Source organism: Bos mutus, chromosome 5 (assembly GCF_027580195.1).
Source record: "Bos mutus isolate GX-2022 chromosome 5, NWIPB_WYAK_1.1, whole genome shotgun sequence".
Classification (NCBI taxonomy): domain Eukaryota; kingdom Metazoa; phylum Chordata; class Mammalia; order Artiodactyla; family Bovidae; genus Bos; species Bos mutus.
In genome coordinates, this window is record NC_091621.1 from 28,220,159 (window position 1) to 28,232,209 (window position 12,051).

General features: G+C 41.5%; 1 protein-coding gene and 1 pseudogene across 1 annotated transcript in view; both read right to left on the minus strand.

Annotated features, from left to right (window-relative positions):
- Nucleotides 1-12,051, minus strand: part of LOC102285929 (lysozyme C, tracheal isozyme) — a 76,950-nt gene that overhangs the window by 33,846 nt on the left and 31,053 nt on the right. The window contains exons 3-4 of the mRNA XM_070370572.1: nucleotides 1,414-1,523; nucleotides 1-49 (exon numbers count right to left, since the gene is read on the minus strand). The gene's annotated coding sequence lies outside the window, so the exon portion shown is untranslated. The remainder of the gene's footprint in view (nucleotides 50-1,413; nucleotides 1,524-12,051) is intronic.
- On the minus strand, nucleotides 176-275 carry LOC138988098 (U6 spliceosomal RNA; annotated as a pseudogene).

Sequence of the window (12,051 nt, forward strand, 5' to 3'; positions counted from 1 at the left end):
CAGGTCTCATACTGTGATGTCATATTATTCAATTTTATGATGCTGGTTCCTGAAAGCAGATGAAGTCATAAGAGTGACTCAGATCGTGGGCTGCTCTTACATTCAGCAGACTTCTGTTTTTGTTGAGGGGGTGGGGGGTACACTGAAGCCTTTTTTTTTGTATCTCTAATTTTTAAAAAGTATGAAACGTTTCACTAATCTGTATGTCATCCTTGTGCAGGGGCCATGCTGATGTCTATATCATTCCAATTTTAGTATATGTGCTGCTAAAGCAAATACTGCATCTCTCATTTTTGAATGGCCTCTGATGGGACTTTCTTTTGGACTGGTTTCATTCTAGATCTATGCTAAAATCATCTTTCATAAAGAAACCTCAGTTTATAGTTAAAAATTTATTTTTAAGTGTCTAGCAGACCACATAATGCACCGAAATTTTTCAGAATGATATGTTCAAGGGCTCCATTGCAAAAGGCTTGCTTTATTTCTCTCTTAATTATACTGATTTGAATTTTGGTTATTTTTCCTTTTAGGAAGATCAGGTCCATATGTATGGTGATAGGAAACTGTGACCATTCGGAATAAACAGAGGTCCTGGGAATGAATAGAGATTTTGCCTTATAAGATTTCCTATTACAAAGCTCTTCCTCCCTCAGATACAATAACATTACCTACAACTGAAAAGTAGAGAATGCCTTTTGAGGCATTCAAAATCTTTGAATTTGACCAACAGTGCTGTTGCAAAATATATTTTAATTGACAGCATTAGGGTTTTTGTACAAAGTAGTAATGGTATTCATGGAAAGTTATTCCTTAATCTGTGAGAAATGTTCTTAAATTTAGTTTTAAGTGTCTAAGGACTAGTGTTGTTAACATAAGAAGATAAATTGTCCAGGATCCTTATTAAGAGAAAGCTAAGAGTATTTAAACTGATGCACCAGTGGAACTTGGTGGGAATATATGGCTCTTTTGTTTTACCCCCACTTAAGTCCCACTGACTTTGTGAAATTCCTGTGTTTGCATCATCTGTTCCTGGAAGTTCTTCTGCCCTGGCTCTGTGTCATCTAAGTCATTTGATTTAGAAAGTGCTCTTAATAGGACCCTGTTCACTGCTGCACTTTTCAATGAATTAAAGTTTATTTCTGTTCTAGTGGGAAAGTGTCCTTAGTTTTAGTCCACGAGTAGTAAATTTGACAAGATGTGGGGTTTTTTTTCTGCTGTAAATTGTTTAATGCTTAAATCGTTCACCTAGTACTGGAGACAGGCTGTTTCTATGGGGTACTATAGTCCCTCCCTGGAAAGCTCATGTATGTATCCCTGCTGACCAGTCTCTTTGATAAGCACCATGCATAAAATCCTTCCTGATAAATATTTATGCATTTACAGTTTGAAGAAAAAAAGAAAAGAAAAACTTACCTTGACCAGCTTTAATTAGATAAACTAAATTCACCTTCATATAATATCCAAGATGGCGGAATAGAAGGACTTGCACTCATCTTCTGCGAGAAGTCAAGAATTACAACTTGCTGCTGAACAGCCATCAACAGGAAAATGTTGGATTCCACCAAAAAAAGATACCCCACATGCAAAGGCAAAAGAGAAACCCCAAGAAGGGGCAAAATCACGTTTAGAATCAAACCCCATACTGCCAGAGATGCTCGGAGAGCTCAAACAAAACCTTGTGCACACTAGGAGAACCCACAGAGACTGAGCCAGACCTGCCTTTGAGTGTTTGAGTGTCTCCTGTGGAGGTATGGGTCAACAGTGGCCTTACATGGGCAGGAACTCTGGGTGCAGCAGACCTGGGTATGGCAAAACCCTCTTGAAGGAGGTCACCATTAACCCCACCATAGAGCTGCCAGAACTTACACAGGACTAGGGAAACAGACTCTGGGAGGGCACAAACAAAATCTTGTGTGCACCAGGATCCAGAAGAAAGGAGCAGTGACCCGACAAGAGACTGAGAGTGTCCAGGAGTCTCTGGCAGAGGCATAGGTCAGTGGTGGCCTGCTGCAGGGTCGGGGGCATGGGACCTCTTGTAGGAGGTTGTCATTATCCTCATTACCTCCACCATAGTTTAACCTCAGATCAAACAACAGGGAAGGAACACAGCCCTGTGCATCAACAGAAAATTGGATTACAGATTTACTGAGCATGGCCCTGCCTATGAGAATAAGACCCAGTTTCCCCCTCAGTCAGTCTCTCCCATCAGAAAGCTTCCATAAACCTCTTGTCCTTATCCATCAGAGGGCAGACAGAATGAAAATCACAATCACAGAAAACAAATCAAACTGATCACATGGACCACAGCCTTGTTTAGATTAGATCTGCTAGAGTGCCTGAAGAACTATAGACAGAGGTTCCTGACATTGTACAGGAGTCAGTGACCATCCTGAAGAAAAAGAAATACAAAAAGGCAAAGTGGTTGTCTGAGGAGGCCTTACAAATAGCTGAGTAAAGAAGAGAAGCAAAAGGCAAAGGAGAAAAGGAAAGATATACCCATTTGAATGCAGAGTTCTGAAGAATAGCAAGGATAGATAAGAAAGCCTTCCTCAGGAATCAGTGCAAAGAAATAGAGGAAAGCAACAGAATGGGGAAGACTAGAGATCTTTTTAAGAAAACTAAAGATAACAAGGGAACATTTCATGCAAAGATGGGCACAATAAAGGACATAAATGGTATGGACCCAGCAGAAGCAGATGATATTAAGAAGAGATGGTAACAACACACACAGATCAGATCAGATCAGATCAGTCACTCAGTCATGTCCGACTCTTTGCGACCCCATGAATCGCAGCACACCAGGCCTCCCTGTCCATCACCAACTCCTGGAGTCCACCCAGACTCACGTCCATCGAGTCAGTGATGCCATCCAGCCATCTCATCCTCAGTCGTCCCCTTCTCCTCCTGCCCCCAATCCTTCCCAGCATCAGAGTCTTTTCCAATGAGTCAACTCTTCACATGAGGTGGCCAAAGTACTGGAGTTTCAGCTTTAGCATCATTCCTTCCAAAGAAATCCCAGGGTTGATCTCCTTCAGAATGGACTGCTTGGATCTCCTTGCAGTCCAAGGGACTCTTAAGGGTATTCTCCAACACCACAGTTCAAAAGCATCAATTCGTTGGCACTCAGCCTTCTTCACAGTCCAACTCTCACATCCATACATGACCACAGGAAAAACCATAGCCTTGACTAGACGAACCTTTGTTGGCAGAGTAATGTCTCTGCTTTTGAATATGCTATGGCAGAAAGTGAAGAGGAACTAAAAAGTCTCTTGATGAAAGTGAAAGTGGAGAGTGAAAAAGTTGGCTTAAAGCTCAACATTCAGAAAACGAAGATCATGGCATCCAGTCCCATCACTTCATGGGAAATAGATGGGGAAATAGTGGAAACAGTGTCAGACTTTATTTTTCTGGGCTCCAAAATCACTACAGATGGTGACTGCAGCCATGAAATTAAAAGACGCTTACTCCTTGGAAGGAAAGTTATGACCAACCTAGATAGCATATTCAAAAGCAGAGACATTACAATACACACAAGAACTATACAAAAAAGATCTTCATGACCCAGAGAACCACAATAGTGTGATTACCCACCTAGAGCCAGACATCCTGGAATGTGAAGACAAGTGGGCCTTAGGAAGCATCACTATGAGCAAAGCTAGTGGGGGCAATGGAATACCACTGGAGCTATTTCAAATCCTAAAAGATGATGCTGCGAAAGTGCTGCACTCAATATGCCAGCAAATTTGGAAAACTTAGCAGTGGCCACAGGACTAAAAAAAAGTCAGTTTTCATTCCAATCCCAAAGAAAGGCAATGCCAAAGAATGCTCAAACTACTGCATAATTGCACTCATCTCACACACCAGCAAAGTAATGCTCAAAATTCTCCAAACCAGGCTTCAACAGTATGTGAACCATGAACTTCCAGATGTTCAAGTTGGTTTTAGTAAAGGCAGAGGAACCAGAGATCAAACTGACAACATCCTTTGGATCATTGAGACTTCCAGAAAAACATCTACTTCTGCTTTATTGATTACACCAAAGCCTTTGTGTGGATCACAACAAACTGTGGAAAATTTTTAAAGCAATGGGAATACCAGACCACCTGACCTGCCTCCTGAGAAATCTGCATGCATGTCAAGAATCAACAGTTAGAACTGGACATGGGACAACAGACTGGTACCAAATCTGGAAAGGAGTATATCAAGGCTGTATATTGTCACCCTGCTTATTTAACTTATATGCAGAGTACACCATGAGAAACACTGGGCTGGAAGAAGCACAAGCTGGAATCAAGATTGCCAGAAGAAATATCAATAACCTCAGATATGCAGATGACACCATCGTTATGGCAGAAAGTGAAGAAGAACTAAAGAGCCTCTTGATGAAAGTGAAAGAGGAGAGTTGGCTTAAAGCTCAACATTAAGAAAACTAAGATCATGGCATCCAGTCCCATCACTTCATGGCAAATAAATGGGGAAAAAATGGAAATGTGACAGACTGTTTTTGGGGGGCTCCAAAATCACTGCAGATGGTGATTGCAGCCATGAAATTAAAAGATGCTTGCTCCTTGGAAGAAAAACTATGACCAACCTAGACAGCATATTAAAAAGCAGAGACATTACATTGCCAACAAAGGTCCATCTAGTCAAGGCTATGGTTTTTCCAGTAGTCATTTATGGATGTGAGAGTTGGAATATAAAGAAAGCTAAACATTGACGAATTGATGCTTTTGAACTGTAGTGTTGGAGAACACTTGAGAGTCCCTTCGACTGCAAGGGGATCCAACCAGTCAATCCTAAAGGAAATGAGTCCTAAATATTCATTGGAAGAATGATGCTGAAGTTGAAACTCCAATACTTTGGCCACCTGATGTGAAGAACTGACTTCTTGGAAAAAACCCTGATGCTGGGAAAGATTGAAGGCAGGAGGAGAAGGGGACAACAGAAGATGAGATGGTTGGATAGCATCACCGACTCAATGGACATGAGTTTGAGGAAGCTCTGGGAGTTGGTGATGAGCAGGGAAGCCTGGCGTACTGCAGTCCATGGGGTCACAAAGAGTCAGACACAACTGAGCAACTGAACTGAACTGAAGCTCACCTTCAGAGGTCCCTTGCCTTGATGTCCAGTCACATAATCCACTGCCTTAAATGAGAAGTGAAGTCCTACTGGGGTTGACACACTTTTTCTTAAAGGAACAGTTAGTATTTTACATTTGCAGGACATGTTTCTATCGCAGATACTTAATTCGGCTGTTTCAGTACAAAAGTAGCCACAGACAACACACAAATGAATATGCACGACTATGTTCCAACAAAACTTTACCAAAAAAAAGAAAAAAGCCATAATTTGCCAATCCCAGACCTAGTAGATTGCCTCTTAGAAGTTCTGAACACCAAGCAGAAAAACAGGAGGTGAAAAGACACCCATTAAGTTTCCAGACTACCATCAGAAAAACAAGTACTTGGGTTTATCACAATATCAAGTCACCAAGGGAGAGGAGAATGTTTATTTGCATAGACTCAAAGTGAGGGTAAGTACAGACTACTCCATCCATTTTTTCTAATTTGCACCCTCTCTGTTCCCACTGAGACTGTACCCTGCCCTGTGGAAATAAACACCATAGAGATATAGTATTTGTTTCATCTTTCTCTACCCACCATGGGTTTAATGGGATAGTCATATGTATAACTTGAAGTCTGTTGTGGCAAGAGCAGCGTAAGGCCCCAAGCTGAAAGCTTGATGCAGAGACCTTTACTGATGGCCTAGGGATTCCTACATAAGACAAGATTTACATATGGGAGATGGGAGCTGGCTTCAGGAGGACACAGAGCAGATGACAGTTCTAAATCTCAGTTTGAGAGGAAGATTTCATGACACCTTCAGCTGGTGAGACCTGAGATCTAGATCTTCGTGACATGCTGTGAAATGCTGATAGGTCTTCAAAGGGCAGTGAAATACAAAGAATGGTTGTGATTAGCATTTATTGTGATAAAAAGGGCCCTGTAGACTAGGTTTTTTCCTCAGCTTCATTTATTCAAGCTCACAAAGCTAATTAGTCAAAAAGTCAAGATTTCAAAGATCTGGTTTTGAAGACATCTTTCTACTAAACTGCTGTCTTTGTGATCTAAGTACTTTACCCTCCCTTATATATCTGAGTGCCTACTCTGCCTGGAAATGAGCTGGGTTATGAAGAAATTATTTTCTTTCTGACCTCCAGGACATTATCATGTAGACTGAAAAGAAAACTTATCCCTGATATCTGTATTTACAGGGAAAACACAGTTTCAGACTAAGAAGGGGAGTTGACACTACCATTCAAATGATTTCTTGTCCTGCTCCACAGCCTGATTTTTGAAAACAAAGTGAAAAAGATCTCCTCTGACAAACCTTTAACTAGACTCACCAAGAATAAAAAGGGCTCAAATAAAATCAGAGATGACTGGGGTGATATTACAACTAATACCACAGATATGCAATGGATCATAAGAGAGTAGCACAAACAAGTAGATGTCAACAAATTGGATAACACAGAAGAAATGGATAAATTCTTAGAAACATACAACTTTCCAAGACTGAATCATGAATAAATAGAAAATATGAACAGTCTGATCACTAATAAGGAGATTGCATGCGTGCTAAGTTGCTTCAGTCATGTCCGACTCTTTGCAACCCTATGGACCATAGCCTGCCAGGCTCCTCTGTCCGTGGGATTCTCCAGACAACAATACTGGAGTGGGGAGGCGGTCCTAAGATGGCAGAGGAATAAGACGGGGAGACCACTTTCTCCCCAACAAATTCATCAAAAGAACATTTGAACACAGTAAATTCCACAGAACAACTTCTGAATGCTGGCAGAGGACATCGGGCACCCAGAAAAGCAGCCCATTGTCTTCAAGAGGAGGTAGGAAAAAATATAAAAGATAAAAAGAGAGACAAAAGAGGTAGGGATGGAGATCCGTCCCAGGAAGGGAGTCTTTAAAAAGAGAGAAGTTTCCAAACACCAAGAAACACTCTCACTGGCAAGTCTGTGCCAAGCCTTGGAACCTCAGAGGGCAACATAACCGAGAGGATAAATAGATAAATAATTACAACCCACAGATTACATGCCGAAAGGTAACACTCAGTGGAGAAGCAGTGCAGATGCCCCGAGTCCGCCACTAGCAAGCAGGGGCTGGGCAGGGAGGCATGGGCTGCATTGCTTAGAGTAAGGACCAGGCCTGAATGCCCATAGGGCAATCTGAGGGAACTAACTTGAGATAGCAAACCAGACTGTGGGATAGCTATCCCGTGAAAAGCCCTAACCTAAGACACCACCAGGCCCACTCACAGAACAAAGGACTGAGCAGAGCTAGCCGGCTGCGGACTGGCCCATCCCTTGCCGGTGACAGGCAGGCGAGGGCAGCCAGAGCCAGAAGGGAGCAATCGCGGCCCCAGAGTGGCATCATCTACCAAACTGCAAGCAGGCTTCATTGCTAACCAAGACTTATTGGGATTCTGGACGGTCGACACCTGCCGGAAGGGTTGCAGCCAGAGATCAGCTCCCCAGAAGAGACACACGGCACACCTGAGAAGGTGTGCCAGTTGTACACCCAGAAAACCGAGCGGTAGGGATGGGGAAGGCAATAAGTCATAGTGACCACAAGTCACAGTGACCTTGCTCGCCAAGCACCTGGTCACCTGAGCTGCTTGGACCTGGGAAGAGCACAAAACGCAGGCCCAACGGAGTCTGCGCCTTTGTGGAGTATCTGAGTACCTGAACCTGAGTGGCTTAGACCTGGGAAGTGCACTCAACCCAGGGCCTGCCTCAGACAGTTCCCAGCAGAGCAACCTAGAGCCTGAGCAGTGTAGACAGGGAAAGCACACATGCTATGAGCGGGGGCAAACCCAGTGTGGCCGAGACACTGGGAGCACACGCCAGTGTTATTTGTTTGCAGTGTTCCTCCCTCCCCACAGCACAACTGAACAAGTGAGCCTAAAAGAGTGTCCACCACCGCCCCCTTGTGTCAAGGCTGAAATTAGACACTGAAGAGACCAGCAAACAGAAGAAGCTAAAACAGAGGGAACCGCCTTGGAAGTGACAGGTGCAATAGATTAAAATCCTGTAGTTTGCACCCACTACATAGGAAGGGGCCTATAGATCTTGAGAAGTATAAGCCGGATCAAGGAACTATCTGAAAATGAACTGACCCCACACTGAACACAACACCAGAGAGAGTCCTAGGTATATTTTTACTATTATCATTCTTTAAATTAAAAAAATTTTTTTAATTTTTAAGTCCTCTATTTTACTCCTTCAATTTTCATTTCTGTAACCTATTATTACTTTGCAAAAAAAAAGACTCTATTTTTTAAAGCAAACTTCATATATATATATATATATTTTATAATTTTGTGACTGGTTTTTTTCTTCAATATTGTATTTTTGAGAATCCAACCTCTACTCTAGATTTTTAATCTTTGCTTTTTGGTATTTGTTATCAATTTTGTACCTTTAAGAACCCAATCTTCAGTACCCATTTTTACTTGGGAGCGAGATTACTGTCTTGACTGCTCTTTCCCTCTTTGGACTCTCCTTTTTCTCCACCAGGTCGCCTCTATCTCCCCCCTCCCCCTTCTCTTCTCTACCCAACTCTATGAATCTCTTTGTGTGTTCCAGACTGTGGAGAACGCTTAGGGAACTGATTACTGAATGGATCTGTCTCTCTCCTTTTGATTCCCCTCTTTATCCTCCTGGCCACCTCTGTCTCCTTCCTCCCTCTTTTCTTCTCTGTGTAATTCCGTGAACATCTCTGAGGGGTCCAGACTGTGGAGAGCACATAAGGAAGTGATTACTGCTTGCTCTCGCCCCTTTTGATTCCCCCTCTTCTCCTCCTGGTCATCTCTATCCCCCTCCTCCCTCTTCTCTTCTCCATATAACTCTGTGAACCTCTCTGGTGTCCCTCATTGTGGAGAAACTTTTCATCTTTAACCTAGATGTTTTATCATCAGTGCTGTATAGATATGGAGAAGTCTTGAGGCTACTGTAAGAATAAGACTGAAAACCATAGGCTTAAGTCCAAATCCTGAGAACACCAGAGAACTCCTGACTCCAAGGAACATTAATTGATAGGAGCTCATCAAACACCTCCATACCTACACTGAAACCAAGCAGCACCCAAGGGCCAACAAGTTCCAGAGCAAGATATACCATGCAAATTCTCCAGCAACACAAGAACATAGCCCTGAGCTTCAATATACAGGCCGCTCAAAGTCACTCCAAACCCATTGACATCTCATAACTCATTACTGGACATGTCATTGCACTCCAGAGAGAAGAAATACAGCTCCACACACCAGAACACTGACACAAGCTTCCCTAACCAGGAAACCTTGACAAGCCACCCGACCAACCCCACCCACAGTGAGGAAACTCCACAATAAAGAGAACTCAACAAAGTGCCAGAATACAGAAAGGCCACCCCAAATACAGCAATATAAACAAGATGAAAAGGCAGAGAAATACTCAGCAGGTAAAGGAACAGGATAAATGGCCACTAAACCAAACAAAAGAGGAAGAGATGGTGAATCTACCTGATAAAGAATTATTAATAATGATAGTGAAAATGATCCAAAATCTTGAAAACAAAATGGAGTTACAGATAAATAGCCTGGAGACAAGGATCGAGAAGATGCAAGAAATGTTTAACAAGGACCTGCTGCTGCTGCTGCTAAGTCGCTTCAGTCATGTCCGACTCTGTGTGACCCCATAGACGGCAGCCCACCAGGCTCCCCTGTCCCTGGGATTCTCCAGGCAAGAATACTGGAGTGGGTTGCCATTTCCTTCTCCAATGCATGAAAGTGAGAAGTGAAAGTGAAGTCGCTCAGTCGTGTCTGACTCTTAGCGACCCCATGGACTGTAGCCCACCAGGCTCCTCCGTCCATGGGATTCTCCAGGCAAGAGTACTGGAGTGGGGTGCCATTGCCTTCTCCTAACAAGGACCTAGAAGAAATAAAAAAGAGTCAATATATAATGAATAATGCAATAAATGAGATCAAAAACACTCTGGAGGGAACCAAGAGTAGAATAATGGAGGCAGAAGATAGGTTAAGATAGGTTAAGAGGTAGAAGATAGAATGGTAGAAATAAATGAAATAGAGAGGAAAAAAGAAAAAATGAATTAAAAGAAATGAGGATAATCTCAGAAACCTCTGGGACAATGTTAAATGCCCCAACATTCGAATCATAGGAGTCCCAGAAGAAGAAGACAAAAAGAAAGACCATGAGAAAATACTTGAGGAGATAATAGTTGAAAACTCCCCTAAAATGGGGAAGGATATAATCACCCAAGTCCAAGAAAGCCAGAGAGTCCCAAATAGGATAAACCCAAAGTGAAACACCCCAAGACACATATTAATCAAATTAACAAAGATCAAACACAAAGAACAAATATTAAAAGCAGCAAGGGAAAAACAACAAATAATACACAAGGGGATTCCCATAAGGATAACACCTGATCTTTCAAAAGAAACTCTTCAGGCCAGGAGGGAATGGCAGGACATACTTAAGGTGATGAAAGAAAATAACCTATAGCGTACATTACTGTACCCAGCAAAGATCTCATTCAAATATGAAGGAGAAATCAAAAGCTTTACAGACAAGCAAAAGCTGAGAGAATTCAGCACCACCAAACCAGCTCTCCAACAAATGCTAAAGGATCTCTAGACAGGAAACACAGAAAGGGTGTATAAACTTGAACCCAAAACAATAAAGTAAATGGCAATGGGATCATACTTATCAATAATTATCTTAAATGTAAATGGGTTGAATGCCCCAACCAAAAGACAAAGACTGGCTGAATGGATACAAAAACAAGACCCCTACAAGAGACCAACCTCAAAACAAGGGACATATACAGACTGAAAGTGAAGGGCTGGAAAAAGATATTCCATGCAAAGAGAGACCAAAAGAAAGCAGGAGTAGCAATACTCATATCAGATAAAATAGACTTTAAAACAAAGGCTGGGGAAAGAGACAAAGAAGGACACTACATAATGATCAAAGGATCAATCCAAGAAGAAGATATAACAATTATAAATATATATGCACCCAACATAGACACACAGCAATATGTAAGACAAATGCTAACAAGTATGAAAGGGGAAATAACACAATAATAGTGGGAGACTTTACCACTTTAACACAATAATAGTGGGAGATAATAACACAATAATAGAAATTAACAATAACACAATAATAGTGGGAGACTTTAATACCCCAGTCATATCTATGGATAGATCAACTAAACAGAAAATTAGCAAGGAGACACAAACTTCAAATGATACAATAGACCAGTTAGACCTAATTGATATCTATAGGACATTTCACACCAAAACAATGAATTTCACCTTTTTTCTCAAGTGCACATGGAACCTTCTCCAGGATAGATCACATCCTGGGCCATAAATCTAGCCTTGGTAAATTAAAAAAAAATTGAAATCATTCCAAGCATCTTTTCTGACCACAATGCAGTAAGATTAGATCTCAGTTACAGGAGAAAAACTATTAAAAATTCCAACATATGGAGGCTGAACAACACGCTGCTGAATAACCAACAAATCACAGATGAAATAAAAAAAGAAATCAAAATATGCATAGAAATGAATGAAAATGAAAATACAACAACCCAAAACCTATGGGACACTGTAAAAGCAGTGCTAAGGGGAAAGTTCGTAGCAGTACAGGCATACCTCAAGAAACAAGAAAAAAGTCAAATAAATAACCTAACTCTACACCTAAAGCAACTAGAAAAAGAAGAAATTAAGAACCCCAGGGTTAGTAGAAGGTAAGAAATCAGAAAAGTTAGGGCAGAAATAAACGCAAAAGAAACAAAAGACACCATAGCAAAAATCAACAAAGCCAAAAGCTGGTTCTTCGAGAAGATAAGTAAAATTGACAGACCATTAGCCAGACTCATCAAGAAACAAAGGGAGAAAATTAAACTCAATAAAATTGGAAATGAAAATGGAGAGATCACAACAGACAACACACAAATACAAAGGATCATAAGA